The sequence below is a fragment of the Myxine glutinosa genome, chromosome 9 (genome assembly GCF_964187855.1).
Source record: "Myxine glutinosa chromosome 9, kmMyxGlut1.1, whole genome shotgun sequence".
Classification (NCBI taxonomy): domain Eukaryota; kingdom Metazoa; phylum Chordata; class Myxini; order Myxiniformes; family Myxinidae; genus Myxine; species Myxine glutinosa.
Genome location: NC_136269.1, coordinates 100,741,962 through 100,760,096, shown reverse-complemented (window position 1 = coordinate 100,760,096; position 18,135 = coordinate 100,741,962). Strand labels below are relative to the sequence as shown.

The 18,135-nt window shown below is 45.3% G+C and overlaps 2 protein-coding genes across 4 annotated transcripts in view; both read right to left on the bottom strand.

The window, feature by feature from the left end:
* The window catches only part of LOC137435185 (uncharacterized), a 367,117-nt gene that overhangs the window by 143,019 nt on the left and 205,963 nt on the right, over window positions 1–18,135 (bottom strand). Inside the window, exon 4 of the mRNA XM_078784578.1 lies at window positions 2,404–2,495. The gene's annotated coding sequence lies outside the window, so the exon portion shown is untranslated. The remainder of the gene's footprint in view (window positions 1–2,403; window positions 2,496–18,135) is intronic.
* LOC144888129 (RNA-binding protein 12-like) overlaps window positions 1–18,135 on the bottom strand; it is a 131,157-nt gene that overhangs the window by 65,774 nt on the left and 47,248 nt on the right. The window lies entirely within an intron of this gene.

Below are 18,135 nucleotides of genomic sequence, written 5' to 3'. Positions count from 1 at the left end.
GAAGACGAATTTGGTTTATGGGAGGAACGGGGAAGACAGTAGGGACGTTTGTTGATGTGTAAAGTAGATGTTTATGGGTAGTGTTGTGTTTTGTGGATACAGTAAGGGGTAAGGGAGGGGCAATGTAGGTTACCTGGTGGGGGGGGTGGGGGGGGCGTACGGTAGGAACGTACCTGTCTCACCTGGTTCCCATGTGCCCCCAGTGTGCATCACCTTGTATTGCGTGCACTTTTGCGCCCTTACCACCTTACTCACTTGTCTTCTTCTTTTGTCTCCCACCTCCGAGGATCTGGCTTTGGGGCAGAGAGAGAGGAGAGAGAGGTGCTGGCTCTGCAGTTGTGGGCCTGTACTTTCGCTGCTTGCTGCCTGGATCGATACACCATATGGACCGCAATTTTTGTGGCCGCCCCCCCATGGACCGCAGTTCTTTTGCGGGCAAGCACCACCCGTGGATGGACCTCTGGGTCAATGTGGCACCTATGCCATAGAGGTGAACCACTATAGTTGGCCCCCTGACGGCCACAATTTAGAAATGGACGCGGTTGGCGCCTTTCTTTATTTCTAGGGAAGCCAGAAGGCCAAGTGCTCCAGGAAGGCAAGACCAGCGGCAGAACATCGGCCGGCTGCGACACCACCGGTGATTGTTGAACACTTTATTGGTGCACCGGATGGTGCTGACTGTATGTATGGGGTGGTGCTTTTGGTGCTTGGACGGGGTGCTCTGCACATTATTAAAGGCCGTAGGGCCACAGGGCACTCGTGGGTTGGTGTATCGATGCTGGCATGCGTGCTCTCTCTCTATGCATAACATCTGCATGTGTTCCTCAAAGAACAGATCCTGGATCGTAGTGTAAATATCAGTGTAGTCTTGTATAAATGATGCTCCCTACCGGCTGTATGTTTAGTTTGAGGATTCTTTCCGCGATTCGGTTATCCTGTGGGTGTGTTTCTGTGAGAAGAAGGGTGCAACGTCGCAGGGGGACATATTTACTCATTTGTGAACATCTGTAAAACTGTCGCACTCAGGGTTGAGTTAATAGTAGAGGGAACTACATCTGAGTGCCACACTAAAGTAAGTAAAAATTTATCGGGTCGGGACGCCCCGAGGTAGAGAAGGGTGCAATGTTGCGGATATGAGATTGGCCTCCATCCATATCCGCTTGTAAATATTCCCCTATTTCCCCAATACTTCCCAACTATCCCCAATCCCCCATTCCCTAGTCCCATTGTCTGTAAACAACACTCTGTAGACCCGACCTTCCCCCTATTTCCCCCATTAAATGTCGCATCCAGGTCCACTGCATCTCACGTAGACAACTATAGGACATCTTGCTAGTTATTCTTAGTCTATGTCAGTTAAGGACTCGTTTCCATTAATTCTGACTCTTCGTTGCACCAGAATGTGATTGTATGGCACCGTTAGAAAGTTTAGGACCTCCCAATACCTCCCCGCAGCTCTTCCTCATGGTACAACAACAACAACAACAACAACAGCGGCGGCGGCGCGAGGAGTGTGCGTCCTCACTCCGGCTTGGTTAGCCGCCATTGAACATGTGCTCCGACGGGGTTACCACGCAGGGGCTCGCTGTCAGCTCCTCGTCAAGGGCGGAGCCCGGTAACCCCCCGCACCCAATAGAAGCGGCGGACCGATTCCATCTGGGGCGGAGACAACGAGCCGAGGGCGTGTCACTCCCCGCTGAGCATGCACAGAAAGAGGGAGGTGACGTCAGATGCGCCCTCAGCTTGGAGAGAGAAGACGTCACCTCCGAGCGCTGCGATACCTCCCCGCATCTCTGGACTGGACCGAGCTATATCCTGTCCCTGAGCCAAGGTGCACCTTGTGCTATCGAGTGCCTGTCCTTCCCTGCCACCAATCCCTGTGTAAGTCAGTCTTGTCCCGTTTGTCTGTGGTCTGTCGGGGATAAGATAAGACTGTGTCTAAGTGCCCATCTTTTCTGTGCTTTACCTCTTGCCTTGTAATCTACCCTTTTCTGCATCACCAATTATATCCTCCTCCGGAGGTCTTGAGAACTGTACCCCCTCGTGTCGTTTCATTTATCCCAGCCGTTGTGTCCTTTCCTTCATTGATTCAGCATAGCGCGATTTGGCCAACGTTCGAGTGGAATCGGGCGGGATCGGGTTCTAATCGGGGAGTAACTGTTCGGACGCGGTAATTCCAAACCGCTCGGTAAACTAACATCTAAAACCGCGTCTGTAACAATATATATATGCATACATAATAAACATACATATAACTCCACCGTAATTTTTCACATGACGGAAACCAAACTTCAATGGAAGGAATGGCCTTTACCAAACACCACAAAGAAGCGGTACTGGATAAATAACATCACCTTTTAATCACAACTAATGATTCAGATTTTAAAACATCACACCTCTTACCAAGAATCCAGATGATAAAATGCTCTAAAGATGACAAGAGGAACAAACACTCCCTTTCTTGTCAACCACTCAGAAACATCCTAGCTGGGATCCTAGAAAGCAAAAAAAAAAGAAGAAATATTTATAAGTTCATTTATTCCCATGAAAGGGTAAAAATTATGACATGCAGTTCAATAAAAACAATAAAAGGATCTCAATTTCCCAAACAATCCTTTTCAGATCCAACCAAGTATGTCAAAGGCACAAGAAAAATGCCGAACTTGCAGAAAGTTATCTCCACCATGTAGTTTGACACAGCAAATGAAGCACAAGAAAAGACCATTCAGCCCATCTTATCTATTGTTGCGGCTTTAGGAAACCGATCAGAGGCAATGGCAACCACCATACATGTCCATTCGTGTAGTTATTTCCATTGTGTAAGATTAGAATAGCTCCTTCCCCTTGTGTTGTGGGATAGAGTGTCATTAAATGCGTTGGTGGAGGGCAGAGAGGCTTTGTCACATGTTTTTCCAAGGGGGTAATTGTTTGACGTACGCAGAGAGCATCTCGTGCTGTGTGTGAAGTCCCCGTTTAATCGAGAATCTTCGCAAGCCACGAGTGTAACCGTCATTGCACCAAAACTCATTTCAGACAAGAAGGGCACTCGGTGGAGAGCACACCTCCACCAGGCTGAACAGTTTACGTTTTCTATCCACTGATATGCTGGATCTGGATTCAGACCTGAACCAAAAGTTATTTGGCTTGTTCTTGTCACTTTCCCAATTCATCCACGAAGTTCGTCAAAACTTGTTCATAACCTATTGATATCATGCTACATATCGTTTTTGTCCCCATCACTCAGTGGTGAAGAATCACTTTTTTTTAAAACATTATGTGATCCGGATCCGGACTTGAATCTTCACGAAAATCGAATTGATTCGTCCTGTGTGGAAGTAATTTGTGTATGCTTAAAATTAATTGCAATTAACTAGTAAACACACATATACAAAATACAATTCATATAGATTCTAACTGACTGCTGACCTGTGTATCGTTTGCTTAAATACTATTGTTACGTTTACGGGGGGTAGATAAAAGGCTCCCATAGGAAAGGTAGAATTGTATAATTTATAGCATGTGCCATGGGACGCGTAGGAGAAACTTCGATGTACAGTAAGTAGGGAAACTGTAGCTTAAGATTGTTTATGTGTCTTCACATGGGGGGGGGGGGGGGGGGTGAAGCAGTGCTAAGTAGCTATAGGTATTAAGGATAATTTTCCCCAGTACGTGATTTTCCCCTCACGGTTTTGCTGACAGGGCCGGCCATACAAAACCTCCTTGAAACACCAACCACAACCGCCAACTGCAAGCAAACAGGTTCCTGGATTAAGCCCCGCCCAAAGGACCTAATCGGCGAAAGCCCGCCCACGAGAGGCGGAGAAATGGGCGGTCAAGAAAAGCCGGCAGGCCACGCCACGGAAGGTCATAATCGGCCCAGTAGATATTGGCCGAGCATGAGGCGATTTGGAAAGAACTTCGCCTTTGGGAGGTGTGATGTCATCAAATCACTTCGAAAGAGAGAGGAAGTCTTCTAGAGAGGAGGAGGAAGAGTCACTCTCTTGGGGTTTTCAGGACAAGAAGCTGCGCCATCTTGGCTGTTTCCCGCCATGAGCTGGACGGAGTTTGGCGCACTTTTGTGGCATCCAAGGAGCAATAAAGGCGGCGAGTTGTGGGGCTCTTGGCGCTTCGGACAGAGTGGAGAGTGAAAGAGGGCCGTCTTCATTGCTCGCTTCACGGCTCTGTGCGCTCTCGTCGTCGGCCGGTGCCAACTGGGCGCGGGAAGCGTTGGACTGGGCCACCACTGCCGACCTGATTAAACAAACTCATTTGGACGAGCTAAATGCTGGCACTAAAAAGGAACATTTCATTTTCATTTTACTTTCCCCTGTGTATTTGCATTTGTGACTGTGTGTGAGGATCCTCGAAGTAGGAATTTCAATTAGTTGACCTCAGCATTTATTTTATTCCTTGGTTTATTCTCATTAAATTCACTAGCAGAGTACCCGCCCTACGGGCGATCTTGTTCCAAGTGTGCAACACATTTTTCTGCCATCGGATATTTCCTGCTGACACAACTACTTTGACTTGGATTTTGTGATGATTTCCTTTGGGAATACTGCTCTTGCTATTTCTGTTCAACTTAGGTGTCCTTGTTTTTTGAGGCATCTCAATTTTCCAGAAAACAAAACAAAAACATCAAGCGTTACCCCAGCCACAACCAACCCACACACCCCTCTTTCCCCTCCCCTCACAATCCCCCATCAAGCATCAACCCCACACCCCTCCCTCACTCTCCACTTCCCCCCACAATCCCCCTTCAACAGTCAACCCAGCTAACAATACCCATGACTACCATATCCCTCCTCCCCCATCAGCCACAGCCATCACCCTAGCGAACAATACCCATGACCACCCCAAACCCCTCAAATTCCCCCCATCAACCATGACCAAACAACAACAGGCATTTTAAGGCCATTTTCCCTGCAAGAGCGGGGGTTAGCCTAGTCATCATTAGTCAGTTAGTCATCAACCATGACCCTAGCTAATAATACCCATGACCACCCCACACCCCTTATCACGCTCCACCATCCCCTCACAATCCCATGTCAACCGTCACCGTAGCTAACAATACCCATGACCTCCCCACACCCCACTCCACCACACCTCACAATCCCTTATCAACTGTCACCCTAGCTAACAATACCCCACGACCACCCCACACACCTACCCCCCTGAATCATCCCCGATCAGTATCGGAATCCAAGCTCGCAATGCGCCACTGTCGTCACAATGTGACGTCACTGGCAATCACGAAAATCGACAGTCAAGGGTTTTTTCGGCACTTTGTGATTGGCAAATAAAATAATTCTCTTCAAATTAGACAGTGATTAATGATTGATAAGATTTTTCAGAAAAAAAAAATTGCATTTGGGTTTCCCTTTGAATGTCTTTTGGGTCTTCAGGGTCTTTTCAGTATTTTGGGTCTTCAGAGTCTTGATGGTCTTTTGGGAGTCTTTTCGGTTTTTGGGGTCTTTTCATTCTTTGGAGTTTTTTGGTCTTCAGGGTATTTAAGGATCTTTGGGGCATTTTGGGTCTTCAGGGTATTTTGAGTTTCTGGAGTCCATTGGGTCTTTTCACCCTTTTGGGTCTTTAAGGGTCTTCAAAGATCTTTGGGATATTTTGGGTCTTTTGGGTATGCGGGGTCTTTTGTGTCTTTGGGGTCTTTAAGGGTCGTCAGGGTCTTTTGGTTCTCTTGGGTTTTCGAGGTCCTTAAGGGTCTTCAAGGTTTCTGTGTCTTCGGGGTTGTTAAGGGTCTTTGGAATATTTTCAGTCTTTGGGGTCTTTTAGGCCTTTGGGTCTTCAGAGTCTTCAGGGTATTTTTGGGTCGATTGGGTCTTTTCAGTCTTTGGGATATTTTAGGCCTTTGGAGGTTTTTTGGGGTTTTTAGGGTATTTTGGTTCCCTTGGGTCTTCGGGTCTTTTGAGTCTTTGGGTTCTCTTGGGTCTTTGAGGTCTTTAAGTGTCTTTGGGGTTGTTAAAGGTCTTCGGAATATTTTTAGTCTTTGAGGTCTTTGGGGTCCTTTGGGTCTTTTCAGTCTTTTAGATCTTCAGGGTATTTTAGGTCTTTGGGGTGTTTTGGGTCTTCAGGGTCTTTTGGGTCTTCAGGGTGTTTGGGGTATTTTGGTTCTTTGGGGTCTTTTAGGTCTTATGGGTCTTTTGGGCCTATAGGGTCGATTGGGCATTCGGGGTATTTTGGGTCTTTGAGGTCCATTGGGTGTTTTCAGTATTTTAGGTCTTCAGGGTATTTTAGGTCTTCGGGGTATTTTAGGTCTTCGGGGTATTTTGGGTCCATTGGATCTTTTAAGTCTTTGGGGTATTTTGGTTCCTCTGGGTCCTTTTGGAGTATTTAGAGTCCTTGGGGTATTTGGGGTCCTCGGGGTCTTTTGGGTCTTGTCAGTCTTGTAGGTCCACGGGGTGTTGAGGGAGGGGGGGGGAGGTCTTTTGGGTCCTCTGGGTACTTTAGGTGAAGTATTTCAGGTTACATTTGTGGGTGAAGTCAAGTCAGTTGTCCAACCAATGGGTGAAGAGGAGACATACAAACACTTGCTCCATTATAGATTACTAGCAGAGTACCCGCCCTACGAGCGACCCCATGGGCATTCTTGTTCCAAGCGTACAACACATTTTCTGCCATCTCTTATTGGAGAATATTTTCTGCTGATACAACCGATTTGACTTGGATTTCTTGATCATTTCCTTTGGTAATACTAGGGCATGCCCGTACTATATATATATCTAAAAGTATATCCCCCCCCCTCTATTTACATGCAATGGTTTGGTCCAAAGCGAACGGCTTGCGAGTACGGTGACAATCCCCCCCCTCTATTTACATGAAATGGTTTGGTCCAAAGCGAACGGCTTGCGAGTACGGTGACAATCCCCCCCCCTCTATTTACATGAAATGGTTTGGTCCAAAGCGAACGGCTTGCGAGTACGGTGACAATCCCCCCCCTCTATTTACATGAAATGGTTTGGTCCAAAGCTAACGGCTTGCGGTTGCGGAGTTTGGTAAAGAATAAAAGAAATCGCCATCGCGTGCACAAATGCGCAGGAAAGCGAAAGAATCGCAAATTAGTTTTAATTAGTTTTAAAACATAGTTTAACGCCCGAGTGAGTTTAACGCAATCGCAAATCGCATCGCAAAGCGAAAGAATCGCAAATTAGTTTTAATTAGTTTTAAAACATAGTTTAACGCCAACATAGCGCCAACATAGTTTGCCGACGGGAAATAAATGAATACGCTCTCAAATGTGCCATCCGAGGCAGAGTCTGTTCGCCACGTTCGGCAGCACGTGATAGCTCGCTGCTCTCTGATTGGTTGAATCGTTTTTTGGACATAGCTCGGTAACTACTTCTGCGATTAATTTAAAACCTTGAAAAGGCACATCCTCGGGTCCCCAGCAATATACCTGGCAAGTTTCAAGTATATCGGACCGGTAGTTGTCGAGAAACAGCGGTCACAGACAAACATACATACAAACATACAAACATACAAACATACAAACATACACACAGAGATTGCTGGAATTATAGATAGATTGCTGGATCTCTGTTCAAATTAGGTGGCCTTGGTTTTTGAGGCATCTCAATTTTCCAGAAAAAACAAACATCAACCGTCACCCGAGGTAACAACACCTACGACCATACCACACTCCACCTTCTCCCCCCTCCACCATCTCCTCCAAATCCCTCTTCAACCGTCACCCGAGGCTAACGATACCCATGACAAACTCACACCCCCCCCCCCCACCCTCCCCCTCCACCATCTCCTCAAAATCTCCCTTCAACCGTCCACCCGAGCTAGCAATACCCACGACAACCCCCACACCTCCCCCCACCCTCCCCTTCAAAATCCCCCTTCAACCATCACCCTAGAATAACAATACCCACGACAACCCACACCACTCTCTTTCCTCCCTTCCACCATCCCCTCACAAACTACCATCAACCGTCACCCGAGCTAACAATACCCACGACAACCCACACCTCCCCTCCACGATCTCCTCAAAATCCGCTTCAACCGTCACCCTAGCCAGCAATACCCCACAACAATGCCACACCTCCCCCACCAACCTCCCCTCTTCCATCTCCTCAAAATCCCCCTTCAACCGTCGCCCCAGCTAACAATACCCACAACAACCCCACACCACTCTCTCTTTCCTCCCCTCCACCATCTCTTCACAAACACCGATCAACCGTCACCCGAGGCTAACAATACCCATGACAACCCAACTCTCCCCCCCCCCCCCCCCCCCCCCCCCCCCCCCCCCCCCCCCCCCCCACACACCATCTCCTCAAAATCCCCTTAAACCGTCACCCAGAGCGAGCAATACCCACGACAACCACACACGTCCCCCCCACCCTCCCTTCAAAATCCCCCCTTCAACCATCACCCGAGCTAACAATACCCACGACAACCCCACACCTTCCCCCCACACCTCCCCCCCCCCACCCCCCCACCTCCACTCCACCATCTGCTCAAAATCCCTCTTCAACCACCACCCGAACAAACAATACCCATGACAACCCCACCCACCCCCCCCCCCCCACCACCCTCCCCTCCACCATCTCCTCAAAATCCCCCTTCAACCATCGCTCTCAAATGTTGTGTTTGTGTGCTTCCCCTTCTCTCCCCATCTTGTTTTCCGCTCCCTCTTTTTGTGTGTTTTGTTTGTCTGGTTGATTTGTTTGTGAAGTAAATGTTAGCTCTTTCACGAGCCTCGATTCAGTATACAAAAAAAAAAAAAAAACAAAAAAAAAAAACCCCAAGTTAGCAATACCCACGACAACCCCACACCAGAAATGAAAATCCCTCTTCAACCGTCACCCGAGCTAACAATACCCACAACAACCCCACACCACTCTCTTTCCTCCCCTCCACCATCTCTTCACAAACTCCCATCAACCGTTACCCGAGCTAACAATACCCACGACAACCCCACACCTCCACCCCCCCCCCCCCACCATCTCCTCAAAATCCCCCTTCAACCGTCACCCAAGCTAGCAATATCCACGACAACCCCACACCACTCTCTTTCCTCCCCTCCACCATCTCTTCACAAACTCCTATCAATCGTCACCCTAGCTAACAATACCCATGACAACTCCACACCTCCCCCACCCACCCCTCCACCATCTCCTCAAAATGCCCCTCCAACCGTCACCCTAGCTAGCAATATCCATGACAACCCCACACCACTCTCTTTCCTCCCCTCCACCATCTCCTCAAAATCGCCTTCAACCGTTACCCGAGACAGCAATACCTACGACAACCCCACACCTCCACAGCCAACCTCCCCTCCAACCGTCACCCTAGCTAGCAATACCCACGACAACCCCACACCTACCCCCCACCACCATCTCCTCAAACTCCCCCTTCAACCATCACCCGAGCTAACAATACCCACGACAACCCCACAACACTCTCTTTCCTCTCCTCCACCATCCTCTCACAATCCCCTATCAACCAACACCATAGCCAGAGCCGTAGATAGAGAGAGTTTGGTCAACCCGGTTTCAACTGGTGTGCCCTATGATTGGTTAAGCGCTGTCATGTGATTCACAGGCGCCATGTTGTTACCCAACCTCCGTAACTAGCAGGACACGCATCGCATTGCATGCATTCGTTCGTTCGTTCGTTTCGTTTTTCTTTGGTCAAAAAAAAAAAAATGCCATGCTGTTCGGCATACGGTTGTTCTAATCGTTCAGACAGGGGAAAATCAATGCACCGTTTTCCCCGCAACCCAGAACGAAGGAAAATTTGGGAGATAAAGGTTCGACGAGAAGGCTGGAAACCAAACAACAACTCTTTCTTGTGCGAAGTAAGTGTCCATGCCTCTCACAGACTCAGTCTTACGTAACACTAACTAACAAAGTAAATTGCAAGACACACGCTTCGGTCAATACACCTGGATATGCTCTGGCCTATGCTATCAGAGTTGACCTCATCTGGGCAGACTGGGGGCTAGGCCTCGGGTCCAGTCCAAGATAGATTAGGCCTACCGAGGAAGCGGTAACGCTAGCCTAGTCCAGTCGACAATTAGGAACAGACATCAGGATCAACCCGTAAATGTGAGTTAAACAGGATTTTAAACCCAAATCTCGTGCCCGTATTTGGCTCAGCAATAGTGACACACAGTGCACACACCCTACTAAAAGCTAGTCTATGTCTTTCTTTTCTTTGCAAGATCATTTCGACGAGACAATATGAGTGTCACAGGGCCGATGCCCCGAGGAAGCTCAAGCCAAATGCTATTCCAACAGGTAGTTACCAGGAGGATGACAATACTTTCCTTGCGGAATTTCTTGATCAGCCACCTATGTCTTCGAGAGAGAGCCCCGTCAGTACAATACCTGTTAATCCTGAGATAGATGAGTTACTATGTACTTCAGGCTTGGTAGATGCAGAGAGAAGCAGCTTACACAATGTCATTGGATACTGTATACGCAAAGTGGTGAAGCAGAAAAAAATGTGCTCAAAGTGCATAGAAGCAGTAAAGGACCAAACTCCAAAAGCAGGAACTCTTCAACAGTTAAGCTCATTGAAGGAATACAAGGAAGGTCGTTTGGTGTTCTGCTCCGATGAATGCTGGAAACTATTTGATAAGGCCGAGCAACTGTTTAGAGCAAGTGAAGAGCAGCTCATGGGCAAAAAAATATCTGTCATCAAGACTGGTAAATCAAGCTGAAGACCTGACACAGGACATTGACTTACCAGCCTGCCATGGGCTGAAGCACAGTCTCTTAATGAAATTCTTCACGACAAGGTTACACTTTTATGCAAGGAAACAGGGGAAGATGCGTAAAGATAAACTAACGAAATCGAAGTCAAGTGGAGCACTAGGAAGCAATGGCAATTCGAGTATGGCAATTCGAGAAGTTGTAAAAAAAATTGCAATAATTTAAGGGCATATAACATATAAACTACAAGGAGCCTTCAGCAAGAGGACATAGCATGTTAACACATGGAATTCAAATACATGTATATGTTCAAATGTGTGTACATGTACCATATATACCAGTGTATAAGATGCACATTTTTATCGGAAAAAAAAGTCAAAAGTTGGGGGTGCGTACTCTACACGGGGATAAAAAAAAACTCGGCTTCAAAACAAGTCAATTTTCCAATACATTTACGAAAAAAAGTATTTTACGAAAAGCAATCTCGGTTGCACGTTTTCCCCATTGCGTCATGCACAATTGCGCCGACATGCAGGGCCGCCATTGCTGCTCGTTCGCCCCGGATAGCAAGCGGGTTTTGTACCATTACGTCCTTTCTATGGATTTGCCGCTCAAAGCAACGCCGCTTCCAGAATGTGAATAGAACGGCTTATCCCGCTCTGAAAAGCCACATCGGTCTTTTATTTTGAAGGTCTTTTATTTTACAACTGCAATTGCGTAGCAATCCAAAATTATAGGGCAGATTACCGTAAACGTCAGCTCGGACTGAAACGTCTTCATATGTTCTATCCGGTTCCAGAGAAGAGAAGATCAAGATGTCAAGGCGGTCGTACACTTCAGCGTTCAAACTCTCCGTCTGCCAGTCTGCAGAAGAGTTTGGGAACCGAGAAGCTGGGAGGAAGCACGGCGTGAATGAGTCTGTCATCCGGCGCTGGCGAATAACAAAGGCTTCCATAGAGGTTATGGCGAGGAAGAAGAAGGCGAACAGGAGAAAATCGGTGAAGTGGCCTCAGCTGGAGGAGCGTGTCATCACCTGGGTTCGGGAGAAGACGGCAGAGGGTCACGCCATCTCTACACTTGCTCTCAGGCTGAAGGCAAGGAGCTTCGCTTTGGGCGGAGACATCGAAGACTTCATGGCCAGCACATCGTGGGCCTACAGATTTATGGAACGCCATAATCTGTCGGTACGACGCCGCACGCACATCATCTTCCTGACAATATGGCCTTTGCAGGGCCACAACTCCACAATATAGAATGTTTTAATAATCTCTCCACTCTCTCCTTTCTTCAATGAAGCAAAGAAGCTCCCGCAATTGCATGCACATCTGGACACTGACACATGTGTAACAGAACACTGACTACATATAGCTAAATATTTTGTTTGTTTGTTTTCCTTTCAAAATGTTCATTTTGTGCTACTTAAAGTTTGTGTACAAATGCATAGATTCACGCTACTGTAATCTGAAAATGAATGATTAAAAAAAAAAAAAAAAATTTGAGGGTGGAAGTTGGGGGTGCGTACTATACACGGGTGCGTATTATACACCGGTATATACGGTACTTGCTTTGTGTGTACATTCATGAAGCAGTAATGATACTTTAGCAGTTCAGCTAACTGTGTGCAATCGGAGGTACCATACATTCTTTCTTTTGCAGATCATCTCACCAACATTGTGCAATTAAAGTGTCAAGTTAATCTGAACATAAATTTGTAAGCTTCCTTTCAGCACAATCAATAAATCAATATGACTTCGAAGATGGAAGAAGAGAGGCAAGAGAGTGAGAAAGAGTGAATATGAAATTGTGAGAGAGGGGAAGGGAGGCAGTGGAGGAGGAAAGGTGCCGATATAAGGAAGGGAGAAGTGTATTAAAGACAGAAGAGAGTAAGGAAATAGGAAGAAAGGGATTTTGAGGAGTACAAATGACAGGAAAAGGGGAATGCATTTAAGAAAAAAGAGAGTAGGAAGAGAGCAAGTACAGAGATGAGGTAGAGACCTAATCATGTATAAGTTGACGAGTGAATTGAACGAATTTTCATCACTTCCGATATACCAGCAGAAAGTAGAGTGAACGCTACACATAGTCAGTCATTGAACACGCAAAGGGATATCGATGAATTAACATTTAAAAAAATAATTCATTCCATCCAATATAGACATAATGGATGGAGCAAGGAAATTTTTATTCTTAAAGCAAAAGAAGTGAAGCCCAGCAATTCAACGACCCTCGTTTGGGATGACTGAATGTGGAAAAAAACCCAAAAGCTTAACAAGTATAGATACATTCAAAGTACACCGCCCCCATGCCAAATAATTAAATATCCCGCAGCGCGGCATTGCAGCTCATAGAGAGTGCATTAGGAGGGAGAGGTGTGCAATAATTGATTGATTAATTGCATAATTAAAATCAATAAAAGATTATCATAAAATATTTTCGTAATCAATTGGCTAAAAGCATAACTAAACCACTAGTGCTTCATCTGAAGATGTATCTTTTAGAAATGTAATTAAATAAGTCATTAATAAAAAAATCAAATAATTAATTGATTAATCAATAAATAATTAATCGATTAAATGATTAATCAATAAATAATTAATCGATAAAATGATTAATCAATAAATCAAAAATATCCTTTGGGTCATTCCATGTCAAATCATCAAAGAATCTGCTGTCATCTCTCAGATTTTTATAAAACCTTGGGAACCAATTGGGACCCATGAAAAACAGCTGGAACTCAAATATTTTTGCTAACAGCCTCTTAATTAGTGAGATACAGGTTAACGAACTTTGGACTAATTAGCGTGATGTCGCGAATTCAAATGGCCATATCTCTAAAATATAACACCTAGAGAGCTGGTTTTGGTGTCATTTTAAAGGTATTTTCATGCCCTATAAATTTGTCTGGGCAACATTTTCCTACCTCCAATCACAAAAAAGTTATCACAAAATATAAACTTCAATCGTGAATCCAAAAAAAATGTATCCTTCAAATTTCCTCAAATTCATCCCAGATGTACCTTATGATGTCAAGAAGCTTCCACATAAGTTTTGTGATGGGCACTCCAATCGTTTCTGAGATATGAGCAATAATGTACATGTACGTATGGCATATAGGTTCGAAAATCAGCATTTGTAATGTATTATACAATCATTCTAACTTAGCCATGACAGGGAACACAGGGAACAACCATCAATTGCTTTGAAGTATCATATACTTTCATTTTCAACTGGGCCTGAGGGGAATTCTCATCTGGGGAATTCCAACTGGGATTTCCCATGTGGGTAATTCGAGGTGATGCAACTTTCACAGTCTAAGATCCCCAGGGAAAGTCCAAGTTGGCTTAGTGTAATGCTTAGGCCTGCCACCAACAGAAATTGGCAGTTCACTTCTGAAGGAGCTGCAGAAAAATGACGACTGCCAAGGAAAAGTTCATCTTGAAGCAGAAATCCTGCTGCAATCCCTTTGGAGCTCATGAAAAACCAAAGTCGTCTGGCTTGAGAGCTGTTAGCCAAAAAGCCATAGCCGCTCATCCAAGCCTCAAACTGCAAAGTGCACAGAAAATCTGTACCCAGTGTCGTAAGAAACTGGCAAAAAGACAACCAGGTGTGGTAGAGACTCAGAGTGAAATACCATTACCAGTGACCAGCAGCGCTATTAGCAGTAGTGAGGACAATGATGGTGGAGGTGAATCACCAACACCAGGCAGTTCAGGGGAGTTTGAATTTCATTCTCCTGAAATGGAACTGAATACACTGAATGAGTCTTTGGGATTGATTGGAGAATCACCTATTCCAAAAAAGAGACTTGCTGCAGATAAATATGTGAAATCCAAAACCAAGAAAATCGGTGACACTGTGAAGAAAAAATTGGAAATCGCGACAGGATTGCCATCTAACAAACTCCAGGATGCAGGACAGGAGATGATAGAACAACTCAAGCACAAGTTTGAATCAAGTTTGAATCAAGTTTGAAACTTACACCTGGGATGATCGATCACAATGTCTCAGCCATAACTGGTTATGTTACAGTGGATTATGATGGTCACTGGTGAGTTGCATGTGTCATGGAACATACCCCAGAGAGGCATGAGGTGGATGTTAAGTTCCTCCATCCACATGGACCATCCCCATCATATACATTTCCGGAACCAGCAGACCCTCTCACTATTGACTACCAGGATGTGCTTACTACTGTTGAACCAACCATTGCAACTGGAAGGACATATTGTATTTCCAAGAAAGAAACAAGTGCTGCTGTTGCTGCATTGAAGAGGAAATTGAAAGCCAAAGTCAGGTTAGTGAACACTGTGTACTTGAACTCACTTATTGATTGTATAATACATTACAAATGCTGATTTTCGAACCTATATGCCATACGTACATGTACATTATTGCTCATATCTCAGAAACTATTGGAGTGCCCATCACAAAATTTATGTGGAAGCTTCTTGACATCATAAGGTACCTCTGGGATGAATTTGAGGAAATTTGAAGGATACATTTTTTGGGGACTCACAATTGAAGTTTATATTTTGTGATAACTTTTTTGTGGTTGGAGGTAGGAAAATGTTGCCCAGACAAATTCATAGGGCATGAAAATACCTTTAAAATGACACCAAAACCAGCTCTCTAGGTGTTATACTTTTAGAGATATGGCCATTTGAATTCGCAACGTCGTGCTAATTAGTCCAAAGTTCGTTAGTCTGTATCTCACTAATTAAGAGGCTGTTAGCAAAAATATTTGAGTTCTTGCCGTTTTTCATGGGTCCCAATTGGTTCCCAAAGTTTTACAAAAATCTGAGAGATGACGGCAGATTCTTTGATGATTTGACATGGAATGACCCCTTTACAGCCACATCACCTGGTCACTGTCATCTCCAAATATTAGCTTCCTAGCTCAAAAGGTGCCTGAGATATTGCCCAGTTGAGAAAGAAAATAAATAAATGATTAATAATGAAAATAAACAAGCGTTACGACTAGGTTCCCCGTCGGTGAAGTGATGCAATTTGACAAAGTGGCAGACGCAAGGCGGCCATCTTGGATTTTGACGTGGCGACCCATTTTTCAATAGCATTCTCCCTTCTGCGTAGATACACCCACACACCAGATTAGAAGTTAGTAGTTCATTTATTTTGCAAGATATTTCACTCACAAGATTCAGACATATATATGGTGGCGGCCATCTTGGATTTTGACGTGGTGACCCAATTTTCAATAGCCTTCTTCCTTATGCGTAGATACACCCACACACCAGATTAGAAGTTGGTACTTCGCCTATTTGTCAAGATATTTCGCTCACAAGGTTCAGACATATATATGGTGGTGGCCATCTTGGATTTTGACGTGGCGACCCAATTTTCAACAGCGTTCTTCCTTATGCCTAGATACACCCACACACCAGATTAGAAGTTGGTACTTCGCTTATTTTTAAAGATATTCCACTCACAAGGTTCGGACATACATGGCGGCGGCCATCTTGGATTTTGACGTGGCGACCCAATTTTCAATAGGGTTCTTCCTTATGCCTAGATACACCCACACACCAGATTAGAAGTTGTTACTTCGCTTATTTTTCAAGATATTTCGCTCACAAGGTTCAGACATATATATGGTGGTGGCCATCTTGGATTTTGCCGTGGCGACCCAATTTTCAATAGGGTTCTTCCTTATGCCTAGATACACCCACACACCAGATTAGAAGTTGGTACTTCGCTTATTTTTCAAGATATTCCACTCAAGTTTCAGACATACATGGCGTCAGACATACATGGTGGCGGCCATCTTGGATTTTGACGTGGGTTGCACCCACACACCAAATTCGAATGTGGTCCTTCGCTTGCGCACGCACGCACATACGCACGCACGTACGAACGTACGAACACACGGACAGAATAGAAAAACATAGCCCCCCTTTCGCTCCGCGGTGCGACGGGGGACAATAAATAATGATCCAAAAAAATTAAATAGTTAATCAATTGGCTCATATAATACATAAACCACCACCAATTTCATCCAAATCTGTAACTTAATTTTTTTTAAATTATCGTATTTTCCGGTGTATGAACCGCACCCGTGTATCAACCGCACCCCCGATTTTCGACTTCCCAAAAAAAATATATCCGATTTTCGAGGGGGGGGAAAAAAAAAAAAAAATCAGGAAAATTTAAAAAAGAGAAGAGAATAAATAAATAAAATGGAAAGCGAAATATGATGAAAGGAAAGAGAAACTGAAGACAGAGAAAGAGTGAAAATACATGAAATGAGTTGAAAGAGAATAAAAAAACATAATTATTCTTTCTTGCCAATGTGGGGCCCTGAAAAGGGCCGTTGGGTTTTGGCTCTTGCCAATGTGGGGCCCTGAAAAGGGCCGTTGGGTTTAGTCTCTAAAATCCAAAGAAGTCCTCGTCATCCGTTTCTTCAGTCCAATCCGAGTCGGGGTATGCGAGATCCTCGTCGTCGCTATCCTCTTCTCCATCGTCGGAAAAGGGCCGTTGGGTTTAGGCTCTAAAATCCGAAGAAGTCCTCGTCATCTGTTTCTTCAGGGAAGACATTACGAAGCTCATCATCCGAGTCTGGGTAGGCGAGATCATCGTCGTTGTTATCATCCACCATTTGCCATCCACCGTTTGCCCTTCACGTGACTCGTGGTGGTCCCTCTCAGCTCTCCCCCCGTTGGTATTTTTGTGCACATAAGATTGTTCACGGTTCTGTTTAAATATTATTTTAAAATGTATAACCTTTCCCCTTCAGTGTTTTACTCAGTGGTATTTTACAACACGCTGTTTTTCTTCCTATTTAAAAGGCTTTTCTCAATTTCCTCTCCAACTCATTCCACCTCAAAAAAAAGAAATTCAATATCTTATACGTCTCCCTCACTACATGGTCTAAATTCACATTCATTCCATCCCTCCTCCATCATTCTGAACCGGATTGCTAACTTGAAAATCACAACAAACCCAATTTGTTTTCAATGTTCGTCTTTCATTAATCATCCACTTTCTAAACTCCCCTCTTGCCCCTCCCATCCAAATCCCTCCCCTTGCACCTACACTCCTAAACTCCCCCCTTGCCCCGCCACTCTTAAACTCCCCCCCTACCCCTCCACTCCTGAACTCCCCCCTTGCCCTTCCCCTCCTAAACTCCCCCCTCACTCCTCCCCTTCAAAACTCCCCCCCAACCCCTCCCATTCAAATCTCCCCCCATACCATTCCTCTCCAATTCTCCCTCGTCCCCCCTCCTCCTCCTCAAAGCTGCCTCCTCCCCACTTCGTCTCCCTTCTATCTCATACCTCCACCCCCCCCAAACCTTCTTCTTTCCTCTGCCCCCCCTCAAACAACCCCTCTCTGTGCCTCATCCCTTCACCTTCAAACCTTTCATCCTCCTCATCCTTCCCTTTCTTGGAACTCTTCTGCAATCGCTGACACACTAACAACTGCTCTCCCTACCTCCCCC